Genomic DNA, 17,149 nt, shown 5'->3' with positions numbered 1-17,149 from the left:
ACGAAATATTTTAGAATAACAGTTTTTGACGAAAAAAATCTAAAAAGATTTAATATAAATAGAAAAGGTGAATGGAGAAAATTTTTGCGAAATTCCATTCTCGCATAACCATTTACCTTTTAATTTATTCTTTGAGTTCTTTTTTTCAAATTTTCTCTAAAAACTATGTTCTTATAAAATATACTAAATAAGAAAGAACAATTAAGCAACATTTTTTTAGCGATGAAAAAGTTTAATTAAAATCGGATGTGATTTTTACAATTCTTGGTTATTTAACATTTCCAAAAACAAAATAATGGTATTAAATAAATAAAAGTCTGAACGAGACACAGATAGATTTTTTAGTTAAGACATTCAGAAAAAGAATGCATTTTTAACTATAAATTAGCTCCATCACTAAGTCAATAAATTTTTTCATAAAACGTTTTAAGAAAAATAAATTAGAGATCGATCGTTTTTATCTTTTTAAAGCAGAATTCATTAACTTCCCTTTTAAAATGTGTGATAAGTCTTATAAATAAAATTTTAACCACAAAAATTTTTTTTCATTTTTCTTAAACACAAAACCATGAGCAAAAATCAAAGCAAATTAAATTGAAAAGCGATATTTGCGTAACTAATATAGATAGATTAATATAACAAGTTAGTTAGTGAACAAGCAAAATGTCTTGTGTGTCTTTCAACAATCATGCTGATTTTGTATATAAATACTTTTCTAACTTAATAACGTACAAATTGTTCTTGTTCTCATCGAATTTGATTAACCATCAAAGTTTGAGCTTTTGCTTCAAAATGTCACCAACTTTTTTCGTCTCCTATGAAAAAGCGTTTTTTTACTATCAATTTATGCTATAGGAAATTTAATCCAGGAATACTACATTCATGCTAAAGAATAAAATAAAAAGTGCATATAAAAATAATTTTATGTTTCATATCTACACTTCGGTTTTCAAATTTTTAGGGTTTCTTTTCGTTTAAACATATTTTTAAATCTCATAGGAAACAATCTCCCAAGTTATTTATATATTATTATCAACATTATAGTCCTAGAAACGTTTGGAGAATCGGGATAGCTTGGTTGGTAGAGCGTTGAGCCCTTGTCCAAGAGGTCTTGAGTACTATCCCCACCAACCGAAGACTCTGTGGGTAGTAAATGGTGACTGATGTACGTTAAATCTGTCTGATCACAAAGTCCTTCATGTTCCCATAACTAATCAATACCTCTGGGGATACTGAATTGGAGATAGATTATTCTCTGGTTTATTTCGAAAGTACGATCTTTGGATGAATGAAGGGATGTATGCATCGGTCCACCCTAAGAACGGGCTGAGACGTGTGTGTGTGTGTGGCTGTCATATTCTTGGCTATAGATGGAGCCACTAAAAAAAGGAACCGCACCTTCTGCCGTAAATTCGTTTAGTTTCAACAATCAGGGTTGCTGATATTGGTAAGTGGTATTAGAAGCTACAACAGAAACGTTTGGTGTATACAACTTAAAAAAGCAAACTAAAGCATAAAAACGAATACTTTGAGATAAACTGATTTACTTAAATATTCATTCTTGAATGATTAAAAATGTAATATGCATTTTAAAATGTGAGTGTTACGTATATTCTGTAAAAAATAAGTCATTTAATTTACCATTCCAATTACAACACGTTTTGTTGACTCAATTCAAACCACCCTTAAATGAATAAAATTCGATTTAAATCAAATCTACTTTTTATTTACATTTTTTATGTTTCTTTGTATTCAATATTATTACACAACTTATTCATGAAATTCAACTTATAGTTTTCTGGTATTCTGAAAAATTGAAATATTTCATTCAAAGTGAAATTTATTTTAATAAATAAGAAGAAATATTTTGCTTCCTTATAAGCATGATTTTTAGCATATAAGTTCAAATTTTTGCATAACAAAGTTTCCAACTTATTCTGCTGAAATATTTTCTAAGATGCATTCAAAGGTTTTTAATATTTTGTTAAGAATAAATGTTCCTCTTGGGTTGCAACTAGACTTATTGAATTTTATTTTGTTATTCGGATTTTTTCCAAAAAAATATTTGCTTTCGAGAGATTTTTATCTTTATTTGCTTTTTTTTCCTTACAACGATAATATTGAAATATAATTTTTTCTTATAGCTAATAATAGCTTCACATATCGTATTTTTAAACAATTATTGCTACTATAAATAAAACTGATGCGCTTAGAACGAATTTATGGAACTTCACTATACTATACTAATGTTCATTTTAAATTTCTAATAACTATTGCTTTTACATTTAATTAGTAAATGACAGTTGACCGAAACAAATCTATGAAGTATTAATTTAATTTCTTAATAACTTTCGGAAAAACATGTTTTGAATATCCTTGTACTCTCAAGAAAAGGTAATATAAAAATGTACGCATTTATATTTTCTTCAAAATATACTCTTAGACAACAGTAATAATATGATGTGTTTATTAATGTGTCAATATTTCAAGAATTAAGCAAAATGTATTAGGTGTTTCAATTATTAAGCTTTAAAATTTAAATTTAAGAAAATAACTTCAATTTAATTAAATTTGAAAATTTAATTAAAAAAATAATTCAGAAAATTTTATTTTGAAATAATATTTTTAATTTTATTTTATTTACTTTTAATTTAATTAAAATATGCTTTTAGCATATCTAAGTTTTAAATTAAATGTTTTTAATTACATAAATTTCAACTCAAAACCGGTAGAGAACAATAATTGTGCTGGAAGAAACTTTTTCACCAACCTAAAAAATTTTCGCAAGCCTGAAATTTTCAAGAAAAATGCTAAACTTATTCACAACTTTAGCTGCGTAAAATAGTTAATAAATAATACTCTGTTAAAATCCAAGGCTTCATGATAATATTTTGTGATCCTGAGCTCATTAGAAAGAACTATCGGAGCTAAAGAAGTTATGGTTGAGTATTTTTCAAATTTTTTTTTAATAATTTACTATATTAATATATAGGGTTTATTATAATAAATTATTCAGCAACATTTTTTTGACAAGTGAAATCTTTGAATAATTGAATGAATCTAACAGGAAAATAGCATCAGAGAGGAACGAAAACTCTCTCCGAAAAAAAATTATTTTATTAAAATCAAATGGCGATATCGGAAAATCGGGTACTAAACGAGCAGCCATAGGTCCCATATTTTAAACTGCATTGTCTAAAAGCAAACTCTAGTTATTAAAATGAAGTATAATAAAATAACAAAAAGCATTAAATTCCAGTAGCTTACAACCGCCAACATTAAATAATTATATATTAATTCATACTATTGAATAACAAAAATGTAAATTTATTTAATTCCGTGAAGTTACCAGTTACGTGAAGCTTTATTTACTTTTTCAAAAATGTACCAAAACGCGAACACTGAACGTCATTATTGTAAAGCTTTATTCATTCAATGTAGGTTTTTAAACCATAATTTACAACAGTGTAGCATGCTTTCGACATAGCGCAGACGCAATACGAGTACCATATGTATTAACAGCATATGATTATCATTATACGTTTTTCATTATTCATTTAAATAAATAAATAATCACTAAAATACTTATAAATTTATGAATTTGCTTATCTATTATTTAGACTCTTTTATGAGTTGTATTAAAAGACTCAACTGCTTCAAATGTATTTTTTATAATTTTTGAGCAATTTAATTAATTTTTTTTTGTATCTATATCGTTCTTCGATGTTTGGAATACGGGATTTATATAAATTCCCAGAAATAGGATATAGCCAAGTTTTCGAATTCATAACTTATTAATTTCAAACTTAATTTCTAAAAATTGCGCTGATCAAATAAAAATATTTTAAGTACAATTTTCTTTCTTATATCGTACTTACCTTTGAAAGTAGTATAATTACTACCTTCTCAAAGTACATTGAAATTTTTTACGACTACAAAAACTATGGTTTCGCAGGAGCTGATTTTGTAACAAGTTATTTTTTAACAATTTTTTTGAATAATTTCAGAAAATTAAATAATGTGTCACAATATGTTTTCTTCTTGTAAAATTATATATATTAAAATATTTGAACTTTAAAGAGCATTATAAATTGTTGTTTATTATAGGAAAAGTTTTTTTTATTTACTTATCTTATTATTCACGAAAAATTCTCTTTTAGACTTATCTCATACCTTGAGTAAATAAATAAAGTCCAAAACTTTTTAAAGGTCATGATGACTGAATCATAAAAACAGTTTACAATTAGATACAGCTTGATACAGACCTGTACAAGCTCAATGTTTTATAAACGTGTTTCAAAAATGCGTTATTAGAATTTATTTAAATATTTTTACAGATATTTCAAAATAGTATATATGGTAAATAGTTAAGCTCGCCTAAATATGAAAAATATAGTTCGCTTGAGCAAACTCCAAAAATTAAACTAAAAAAATTAAACCAAGCTTAAAATCCAATGCGGGTATAACTGATTTATTAAAACTATAGACTTAAAATTTCTCGAGCACTTATTGCGGATAATTTTCTTTGACTGATACAAATTATTATTAAATCATTATTTCTTATCATTCTTTAAACATAAATATAGAGATATATTCGCTTGTCATAAATTCTTGATACTTTAAAAGGATATGTTAATTCTAAAAAAAATTGGGTGGAAGTAATCAAAATTTGATAACGGCGCAAACTTAGGAACAAAAATTAAATAAATCAGCTTACCCTTAAAGGAAGCTGCTTCAGTGATAAAAAATCTCTCTCTTTCTTCCAAAGGTCTCAGACGGTCAGCCCTGGAATCGAGCCAGAACAAACTGTCCAGCACTGTACTGGACACTTCAAATACAAGCTTTTTCAAAGTTTTTAATTTAATTTCTATCTTTATTTTATCTTTTTGTAAGTTAATTTTAGTGCAAAGACAAAAGGAGAAAGTGACGGACAATTGGACGTTCTGTTTTCAAAAAACATGCGGGTCACTCAAGACCAAGTCACTCAAACGTCGAAAATTGAAGAGTCATGCAGTATCCGAATTGGTCAGGCCAAGTCGCATACTACTCTAAGGTTTGACAGATCGTATCTAAGCAGATTCCTTGAAAATCGAGAGGTACATAGCAGCGCATCTTGAGAGTGCGCTCTTTAGATGCGCCGACTCCAAGAGAGGCGCCCTCTATCGGAAGATCATTTCAAACTTTTCCAACTCCGTCCAAGAAAGGTTTTCGTGAAACAGCTGTTTTGCTACAAGCGTCGAGGGAAAACTAAAGGTAAAGGATGCTTCCCTGTTTCTTCAGGATAGAACTTTCAGGGGAGTTTATGAACTTGAAAGGATGAGGGAGATTTGAACATATGGGATGCTGCAATCTTTTAATGATATCAGACTCTTTATTCAATCTTTTTTAATAACTTTCATTTTATAATTATTTTAAATGAAATAAAGATATAATTATGTTATGTTTCGTTTAGCATGACGCGAAGAATTTTAATAATTATAGAAGATAAAATTACTGTGCGTTTTTATACCAAGAAAATTATTTAATTTTTTTTTAAACGAAATGAGATGTCAAATGCTGAATGCTTTAAACAGATTATGAATTATTAAATGAAGCACTTAATGATGATGTAGGCAATATTTTGTAAATAAAAAAGCAACGATAAAATACATTAGATTTGTAAAATAGTATTAACATTTTTCCAATATTGAATCAAACTCTTCAAACTTACACACATTGTACACTTTGTTATACATATAATTTATATAATTGTATAGAAGATGTGAAAAAAAGAAAGTTAAATATTTTTTTTAACATTTCATTGTAAAAATATGCTATAAGATTTTAAATAGTGAAATAAGGAATAATTAATTCCTTTTTAACTAATTATCAGGAATTCACATTTGAAAAAATATTAATTGTAATTCACTTTCAAACTAAAATTTAAATTTCATGAGTTCAGCATCAAAATATTAAAATTAAATTATTATAAAAATATAGGAAAAAACTTCCATTCAAATAAGGAGAAAAATACATAATAAATATAAACATTATTTTAATTTGATAAATTTTTATCGCGATATTTGATTTATTTTAAAAATTCTTGATATTAAATATGCAATTTTATATAGTTGACAGAAACTGGAAAAAAAAGTAAGTAACGAGCCTGTATCGAACATTAAAATGACTTTAGTAAATAAAATACCGAAACATAAATACATTTTAGCTATTTGTGAAAATGAGTATAAATAATTTTCCATGGAATAATGCATTACTTTAAGCTGAGGTATAAAAACAAAATAAAGATTAATAAATTTTCGATTTAAAGATATGAAAATATACATTAAACAATATATATATATTAAATTTTTTCATTTGTTAACAAAATAAAAATTTTAATTGAAGAGTATTTTTTAAGATCTAAATACTTTATTATGATTTAAAACATTCCTTACTTCAGAACATTCATTATTAAACAAACAGACATGATTTAAAGCATTCATTGTTTATTATTAGTAGACACTAAAAATATATAATGCACTAATTGAATAAAAAAAAATCGCAGTACTAACTGAGTAACTATAGAATACAATAATACAGTTTTGCGCAGCGTTTAAAAATAGAAAAAGAATAAAATATAGCACATTTTCAAATCATGAATTATATTTCTTCTCTACGGCAATAATGTAAGACTATTTAAACAAATTACTTAATTTTTCATACTTAATATAAAAGCTTCGAATGTGATAAATGACATGGCAATTTAAATATTAAAGCATTTCATTTTCGTGAGGATGAAATATTTTGTACTTCTATATTGTATTTTAAATTTTATTTTTGCATTACTTAATATTTAACTGTTTGATTTTAACGTTTTTGGAAAATTTGTTTAAAGTTTTGATAATTTAAAGAAATTAATTTAATAATGCATATTTACGTATTCAAAAATTATACATTTTAATTCATTTGATTTTCCACCTACTTACAAGATAAGACTAGTTCCTTTTTCTAAAATCTAGTTTAAAAATATATCTTCTTTAAGAATAAGCATTTTTTTAAGAAAAATTTAAATAAAAAAAAATGTAAGAGAGATTAAATTAATTTATTCATAATTTTTTTCAAAATTATTTTTTATATATTTTTTGCTTTAAAAACATATCTTAAATATAAATCAGCTAAAGATATGTATTTTAGTTGTGCAGATAAAATTAATATTTATTCCCGCAAAATTTTATTTTAACATTTTAATCGCAATATAATTTATTTTTAAAAATACTAAGTTTATAAAGGAATCATAAATGAATGAAAGTGCATACCATACACTGAGGACCCCCTTTATATTTCAAAAAATCGGTTGGAACAAAACAGCAATGTTTTTTCATGGTCCGCAATAGTAAACAAATTTGTATTTATCCAACAAAATTTTGTGAACGTCATGATATTCTATATTTTGAAGTATTTAAAAGACTGTGATGTAAATAGACTGGAAAAATGCAGCCATAATACCATGAACCTGAAAAGTAAAAACCCTACTAATGAACTCGCGAAAAATATTCAAGAAAAATTTATTCAATTTTTTTGAGGTGATAAACATTTACACATAAAACATTTAATTAATTTCCATCATTTAAATGAGTTTTATCTGTTGCTATAAGAAATTTAATTATTTGAATTTTTAAAAAAACATTTAAAATGCTAATGACCGATTATTAGAACATATTACTTTATAGTTTTTAATACTTACCATATTATCGAATTTGCTACACGGAGGAAAAAAAATTCTGGTGAAATTAACGTACTGCATACTAATAACAATTATGTTTCTTTTTCTTCTTTTTTCTTTTTTTAAAAAAAAAACGTACTTTTTGGAATTTGAACCGTATATTTTGGCAATTTTTTTCAAACATTGGTAATTTTATTTCTCGTTTAGTAATTTCTTTTTATCATGCGTTGTTGGATCTTTCATTCCAAAATTACGGTGAAATAACCGGCAGCAGTTTATCCATCCCATTAACCCTAAAGAACATTTATTACCTTTACGCTTTTGAAACCGTTTACAACTAGCATGGTTAAGAAACCATAAATCAAAACTATAAGGATTTTTGAACATTTACAACTAGCATGGTTTCAAAAACGTAAAACAATATTAACTGGACATTGGAGATAAGCATTTCGCTAGGTAATGGGCATTGGACTTAGGTTGTGGTTGAGTTAAGTTTTATCAAATGAACCGTGGAATGCGGTTTCATTAGTTTACCTGGCTGTTTCACCTAGCGTAAAAGATGGGGAAATTATAGACTTTTAGTGCTAAACAGCTTCATGATGGTGCAATTAATGCGTGAATGAGCTTATCGTATTTTAATAGTTCAGAACTACAAATTGGGGAGTGCAACACACTGAAAACTTTTCATATGTTGAAGGAAATGGAGGAAATATTGTAGTGTCAACACAGGGACTCAAACCCCTATTTCCTCAATCATGAGATTGACAGATTAGCCTTCTCGACTATAACATTTATCCAGCCGTAAGGAAATAGGCGAATTCATTAAGCAGGCCTAGTTGATACAAGAAAATTCCGATTGTTTAACCAGTTAATAAATGGCTTTTTCTAGAAATTATCAGTTTGACTAGCATCTTATTTATGGTTATTTGTCTTTTTTGTTTTAATATGGTAAAATAACAATTAAATAAATTGTTATTCAATCATTTTTTCCGAAAAATTTTAACAGTGTATGGTAACAGTTAAACGGAAATTCTGGTTCTCTGTCCTTATAAAAAGTAAATATACAAAAATACAAAATACAAAAAAGTAAATTTAATCAAATAATTGGTTTTTATGACATAAATTCAGGTTTCATGCTAAAATTACCGAATTTTACCACACTCACCTAATTTTATCATACATTATATGCAATGTGTTATTGCTTATTTTACCAATACCATTACTACAACGCTTCGGTAAAAATTCGGTTTTTTGGTGTTCTAACAGGGCCAGAAACACGATAAATTTTATTTTATTCTGTTTTTTTTTATCGTACTTCTTTTCTCAGTGTAGTGAACCAAGCTCAGTCAATTTTTTTAAATATTACATTTATAAAATTCATAAAAAGTTATAAAAGATTATAGTAGACATATCATCAAATATATGGTTATAAAGTAAGGATATTATCTTCAGCTCTACGAACCATCTACCGTTAAAGCTCAGTTTGTCAAATGATGATGTGAGAAATTTGAATTGCATATATTTTTTTTATTCTTGAATTGGCCCACTAGTATTTGACCTTGGGTACACCTGAAATAATGATTTTTCATTCACTTGTGAATAAACATTTTATATCTTTGAAATCTTTTTGCATTGATAATATTAATTTATTCGACTGCATAAAAGTCTATGAATTTTTTACAAGTAATACTCATTTGTAAACTTATCAGGAATATTTAAAGATAAAATGGTGGAACAACAGTTTATGAATTTAAAGCTATTTAATAAAGATTACACTGTTGAAACAGTTGCGCAGAGTGAATGCAAAGGATATATTTTTAAATTGCAGTATAGTAAGCTATGTAATAAAGTCACTTTAAAAGTGGTGCACAATTAGTAATTGTAAACATAAAATTACATCGAAGAGATGATCGTTTAATTCTTTTTTTCTAATTCCTAACAAAATGTATCACATTTTAAAAATTTCAATGACTAATTGAGTATCTTTTACTATATTAAGAATTTTAATTTATTTTAATTTATATTTTCTTAACTATAGACAGTTACGTGTTTTTGTTACATAATTACTGTTTAATAACATTTTAGATCACAAACATTTTAAGAAAATAGTGTTATTGATAAACGCATTAAGTAAGAAATCATTTAAAATGTTAACATATTTATTTCAGAAGTAAATTTCATCAAAAATCTAAAATTTTTAATAAAATTTAAATCTTTGAAAAAAATATTAAGATTTAAAGACTAATGATATTTCGCTCAAATACGTAGTATTAGTTTAATAGTAAAAACAGTATTCTTCTTAAACAAATATTAATTATTATTTTGTAGAATTAATTTATAAAACTGTATAACTTAAATTATAAATTTGCATTCTTCATATATTCTTATCAGTAGTTATAATTTAGTTTATCAAAAACCAAAAAAATAAACAATAAAACCATTCCCACATTAAATAAAAACTATTAAATTAAAATCAAATAAAAATTAAAAGTTAGTTGTGTCTACTAACTTACGGAAATGTTATTAATATATAACGAAATCTTATTTCATCCCTACTTTGTGTCAATTCTAAAAGCGATTTTTTTTCTTAGTTTTACCCTAAGTTTTCAGAAAAACGTCTTTGCATAATATGACTCACGGTTTTTACATTTTTTTCATAAAATATAAATTGAGAAAATCTTTTCCATTCCTATAAATATGTCCAATATACTGTAATATTTAAAAAGCACTATCTTAAAATATTATGTTTCATATACGCATAATGATTCTTTTAATTATTTTTATCTAATTTGTTTGAAATTTATCAACAAGTAGATTACTCGTGTAGTTATTATTGCAATTTCAATATTTTAAAATTTTTTATTATATATTATCAAAATGCAGTGTTTGTTGTTTTTGGAGATTTTGGTTACTAAATTATTAGTAAACTCGTAATTTTATGAAAATATGAGTTGAGCATTTAAGTAATCAAAAACTAAAATGAAAAACATTCTAAGCAATAAATAAAAGCATAAATTATCTTTAGCTTAACAAATATATGAATTAGTTACACGCCCAGAAAAAATCATGATGACCACTACTAGATGGTAAACTTTATTGAATTTCCAGCTCTGTGGGAACATAAAAATAAAACGGTAATTTTTACCAAAACGCTTTAGTAATGATTATAGTAAAATTAAAGATAAAATGGTTTTTTATAAAGTTTGATAAAATTTAGAAAATGTGGTTAGATTTGGTAATTCTATATATGTTATAATCCAATGTATTTTAATATTATATTATACCTTAGCCTGGTATGGTATAAAAACCATTATTCGGTTAAATTTACTTTTAAGTTTTGTATCTTTTAATAAATGTGTGTTAATAGAAATTATAATTTTTTAAACCAGAATTTTTGGCAAACTGCTTCAATATAAATGGAAATAACTACTAAATGAATGGTTTAAATGCTGTATATTTTAGTTTTATTGACTAGAAATATGGGAATCTTACCAGATATGTTACAACCATACAGTACGGTAATTTTGCCAGAATGTTTTTCTTCGCGTAAGTAGAATGAAAACTACATCAGTATAACTAATAAACTTAGAGAATAATGAACTTAGTATAATAACATAATATAATAAAAACAATAATTGGAGTACAATAAAATTAATTCTAAGAGTAATTGTGTCTAAGAGTATTAAAAATACTGTTTTGTGTAAACGTTATTTAAATGTCACGAAAACTTATTTCAACGATACTGGTGTAAATGCTAAACGCGCTGTATTTTTCTCCTTTCCTTGAGTATCAGCTTAACTAAGTAAGGAACTCCTAGATATTTTAAAATTATTTATAAGTAAGAAAATCGATGTTTTTTAAATTTTACAGTAATATTGCCCCCAAAATATAGATAGAAAATTCGTATTTAATTTATGTTGCAAAAGTAAATAAGATTAATTTATATTACTTAATTAATAGTTATAGTTCATTAATAAGATAAATAATTAATGTCTTTAAAACAATTAGTAAGGATCATTATATAAGGCATGTTTGGATTTAATGAGTATTTCCGGAATATGGAGCGATTACTTGTGCATAGATAAAGAGTTATCCTTCATTATAATGACTCGGAGCCTTCTTGTTTTAAAACTAATTAATCAAAAAAACCAGACTCCTGGAATATGAATTCCCGTTGCAATCTCTATAGTCTTCTAATTTTGTTCTAAATAATTTTGATCTCTTTAGAATTATTTCTATGACCACAATTACAAAATATTATACTATTTCGCATTCTTAACGTTTATAATATAATAATCCCTTTGCAAATTAATGAGAAGTTATCAAAAATTTGTACTTTTGTTTTGTCTACAGACATTTAATTTAACTATGCATTGTTTAAATTATTATTTTAAAAAATGCTTGATAGCAGCATTAGAAGCTTGAATGAAAGCAGAAGTATGGAGCTAGTTAGATGTTGTCAACAAAAATTTTAATTTTAGTCGAAGCAAGAAATGAAGTGGCATTATAATTGTAATAATTATTAATCAGACTAATGAGATTAAAAAAAGGAAACTAATTTAAAATGTATCATTATGCAAGTGTCAATAGAGGGAAACAATCTTTTTATCTTGCTTTATTGTTTCAAATATATGCAGCTTTTCTACCTCATTCATCTATTTTTTCTAACCCACCTATTTTCATCTGATAAAATGAAACGTTATGTAATTATTATTTTTTACACTTTTTAGTGTGATTTTTACTAGAACACCTTATAATACTAGCCTGGTATAAAAGCCATATTTTCTATTAAGTTTACTTTACAGTTTGGTATTTTATACTAAATGTGTGGTAATAAGAGCTATAATTTTGAAAACCAAAATTTCCGGTAAATCGTTACCATATGAACGAAAAATTTCCAAATGAAGGGGTTAAATAAAGTATATTTTGGTTTTATTAACCAGAATTATGGTTTTAGTCAGAATTTTTTTCTCTGCGTATACTTCACTAATTTTATAAGCAACACAAATTATTTTAAATAACATGCATTGCAGTATACTTACAATGTTAAATCTTTCAAGAAAACTATTACCACTATTAAGTCAACTGTGGTGAAAAAGTTTTAAAAATGTTTTGACGTTTACCATCAGTACCAGAATTTTTCTCTTGATTATAAGTTTTATATAAGCAGAAATTTTACTGAATGACAAAGGGAATATTAGGACAAAGACATAGAAGGCTTACCGGACGTAAAAATGTATTTCACAGATTATAAGCATACTTTTGAGCATATATATTATTTTTAATTTTACTTTTTTTAAGTTTCATACTTAATTACTGATAAAATAATAATTTTTCTTTAGCTGAAGGATTATAATAATTGTTCAAAAAGCAAGCTCATTATGCATGGTTCATTTAGCTAATAATTTTTTTTTATTTAACTAGATTATACGCCCAATAGCAGGTAATTCATCTAAACTACAAATCCAACCATAATCTAACCTTAACAGCACAAGCTAATATTTCTAATCTATGGTGCTGGAATCGCCATGAATGAAACCCGAAATAAGTACCTTGCCACAGCAGATGTTAGGTCAACTGATATAATAAGCTAATTATTCGGTCGAAGCACAGAGATTAGAAGTAATAGATGTTGTCCTAAAGGAAATTAATATTTGATACCGAAAATGATTTGTTGAAGCTTACGATGCAGAAAAGAGAGCAATAGAAATATCTTTATGCTGTTATGATAATTCTAAAGTTTATTAAAAAATTATAAATATTTGATATGTTTCTTAAAAAAACGTGTCATTATTCCCAAAAACCAAAGCGCCTCTTTTAACATTTAAAAAAGGATTGCTTTTAGACGAAAACCTGCTTAAAAGTTGGGAGGATTTTTCAATATATGAATAAAGTTCTAAGAAAATGCTAAAATATCTGTTTTTTCACGATTTTTAAGCTATACTAAATTGTCATTTTTTAAACTTATATAAAATGCATGAATATTATTAGATTTTCATTATTGTCTTCATCACTAGTCGTAACAGTGTGCAAAATAAAGAAAAAAACATATTTATAACTTTGGATCTAATGAATAAATTTTCATGTTAAATTTTAATGAATAAATTTTCATGTATAGTGAGCAAAAAAATAAACAATTAACTTTTATTCCAATAATCAGGTTTTCCAGCAATAGGTCTCAAACTTAATGGTTCAAGATCATGACCTATAATAGGCAAATTGATTTGCGCAGACAATATTTTAAGTTAGAAATTAGACACAAAATCGTACTTTCCCTGAATAAACATGCCTTTTTTGTTATTTCGCTGATATGGATTTCTTATTCTCAAAATTGGAAAGGTAGTAGCAATCTGTTCAATATGATTTCAATAATTTAGTCAGAAGAACGGTCTAAAATCTGGACCCATTAACGTTAATTTCAATTTTTGCGTATTTTACTATATCTCAAGGACTTTTTAAGCAAACTGAAAAATTTTTACGCATAATTATAAAATACGCTTAACCAAAGATATTTCCATGCGAAATTTTTTTTTAATTCTTTATTTTTTTTATTTTTTTAATAATTATTGAAACAATGTCTTATTGTAGGGTGTACAATTTTTTAATCATTTTGAAGAATGTAATTTTATACGGAAAAACACAAAATTTGAGTAGAATAGATTGAATATTTCCTGAAAAATTGAATTTTAAATATTCGAATCCCTCAAAATTCGATTTTTCAGTAACTTTTCGACCGATTTCAGTAAAATTCTGCATTTTTCTATGTTAAATTACATTCGTTAAAATTATGAAAAAAATTGTATACCTCAAAACTCAAACTTTTTTTCTGTTATTATTAAATAAAATAAAAAATAATTATAAAAAATAATTATTATTATTTCTTTGCAGAGAATTATATTTAACTATAAAGAAAATATTTTTTGCATAAATTTTATAATTACGTGCAAAAAGTGTTCAATTCACTTAAACAAATTCTCGATAAGGCGAAATGCGCAAAATTTAAAATTAACATTAAGGGGTTCAAACTTCAGACCGCTCTCCCTACCAAACTATTGGGACCATGCTTTCCAGATTGCAACTAACCCCTATATTTTGATAGTAAGAAATCCAAAACTGTCGTAAAAAGGTATGTTTATTCAGGAAAAGTGTGTTTATGCGTCTGATTTCGTAATTTGAAATATCGTCTGCGCAAATAAATTAGCATATTTGAGATCACCCCAGTTGAGTCCTAGTGCGTACAAATCCGATTATTAGATCAAAAGGTATTCAGGGTGCTTCATTTATTTTTTGCACTCAGTACTAAAATGCAATTAGCCGCGATGGCTCAGGGGATAGAGCGTTCGCCTTCCAATGAGGTGAGCCGGAGTTCGATCCCGGCGTTGGCTGGTAGATACGAATTCCGCATTCGGCTTGCACCAACCCCAGTGCTGACGTGAAGTATCCTCAGTGGTAGACGGATCATGGGTTAGAGTCCCCCTGTCGTCAGGCTAACCGTGGGTGCTTCCCGTGGTATTCCTCTCCATGTAACGCAAATGCTGGTTAGTTCCATCAAAAAGTCCTCCACGGCGGCAAATTTCACCCAATACTTGATCCAGAAGTTCCTTTTGTCTTCTGGATTGGGTTTAAAATTACAAGGCTACAGAGTTGAACAGTAGTAGTAGTAAACTCAAAACATTTTGTCGGCTGCTCAATGACAGTTATAAAATATAAAATTAGCTAATTGATATTTGCGGATGATACTTTTAGTAACAAGATCAGACACAAAAGCTCACTTATTTCTAAATAAATACAAATTTTTTTTCGACGGAATTCCGGGATTCTCGATCCTCAAAACATGGGAATAGCTGCAAGCTAGAAAATATAATAACCCTGTAGTTTAGCCAGGAAGGTTGTCAAAAATTTGGATCCTTTCATGTGATATCATTTTCATGTTTTCACCACACGGTTATAAAACACGACTATGCAAACACAACTCAATGCAAATATAGCTTTTCATAATTTTTTATTATATAATTTATTTATAGTCAGAAAATTTTAAGTGTAAGGTAAAAAAAAAATGTTCATCATCTTAAACTATATTATTTCAAATCACAAAATACGAAAGTCTTAACGAATAACACTTTCATTATATGTCGTTTTCCACGGGAAATTGCTAGCAACGATATATCTCGCCCTCTTTTCTTTTAATTTTAGAGCTAAAAGAGGAACTCGTAGCGCAGAGGGTAAGAAAAAGCCAGAAATTGATTCGCGATGAAAGTATAAAAGGTTCTTGAGAAATTAAAACCTAAAAATACGACTTTTGAAATTTATTTACTCAGAAACTATTCAATCGACCTTGTTTAATTTTTGTATATGTCATTAAAAACTGTGAAAAAAATTTGCCCATTTTAAAATTCAAATTTTTTTCCACCATTATTAATATAACATCACAAGCAACATCAAATAATTAGGAAAATAAACTTTTTGCATTGGATAATCAGGTTTTACAATTGTCGAAAAAAATTTCTTGGTTGATGGTTTTTTGCTAGATTTTTACTAATTTACTGCTGAAATTAAGAATAACAAATCAAGTAAGAGGGTCTAGCTTCAAAAAACTACTTTAAACTTCAATTATTTTTGAACTTTTGGCTGGTATTCCACTTGACAAATTGTTTATTTTCTATTCATTTTTTTATAGATTATTATATATGACGGGTAAATATTTTGATAAACATTTCTCAGTAATCTTGTCAGGTTTTAAAAGCTACCCAAAACAGCATTCAAAATTGTTAAGAAGTATTTTCTGGCATGGAAGTAATGGTTTAACTAATACTGATCATAAAGCTATCAATTTAACAAATTTCTATTTAAATAATACTGCATTTATTCATGCCCTCAATACAGGTGTCTATGAGATATAAATGTTTATTACCAATAATACAGACTCTTTTTTTCTTTACAACTTGTACTTATCTGAAATGTGAATAGCCTCCTTTGACCCAAGCTTGAAATAACGGCAGAAAATGAGATTTCTGTTTAAAAATTAGAGTGAAACAAACTCATTCGATTAAATATTTTTTTTTAAAATCAATTTATAACGCTAAACAAACTTTTTTAATTATTTTTAATTATTACATGAAAAAAGAAAAATCATAATTTTTCGTTTATTGTAGGATATTTCTTTACATTTTGATCATTAAATAAAATCCACTAGACTCCAATAATAAGATCTTTAAATAACGCTTAAAGTTTGGCCATAAAATTCTCCAAACGATTATTTGAATCGAATTTCTTGCATTTTTATCCTATTTCAACTAAAATCTTCGGTTAAATAAGATAAATACAATTTTTTTTTCATATGTACATTAGCTTGGTAAAGGCGTACAAACAGGAAAAAAATATAACAATATTTTGCAACACGAAAATTGTACCAAATGTTGTCCAATATTGGTGACTAGGACAAAAATT

At 26.4% G+C, this 17,149-nt stretch overlaps 1 protein-coding gene across 2 annotated transcripts in view; it reads right to left on the bottom strand.

Annotated features, from left to right (window-relative positions):
- Positions 1 to 5,073, bottom strand: part of LOC107438659 (protein O-mannosyl-transferase TMTC2) — a 392,194-nt gene extending 387,121 nt beyond the window's left edge. For both annotated transcript variants that reach the window (XM_071187375.2, XM_021146497.4), the window contains exon 1: positions 4,718 to 5,073. The gene's annotated coding sequence lies outside the window, so the exon portion shown is untranslated. The remainder of the gene's footprint in view (positions 1 to 4,717) is intronic.
- Positions 5,074 to 17,149: the final 12,076 nt, after the last annotated feature.

Source organism: Parasteatoda tepidariorum, chromosome 11 (assembly GCF_982258835.1).
Source record: "Parasteatoda tepidariorum strain Cologne lab strain chromosome 11, Ptep-v5.0, whole genome shotgun sequence".
Taxonomy (NCBI): Eukaryota; Metazoa; Arthropoda; class Arachnida; order Araneae; family Theridiidae; genus Parasteatoda; species Parasteatoda tepidariorum.
This window is presented reverse-complemented; position numbering and strand designations above follow the sequence as displayed.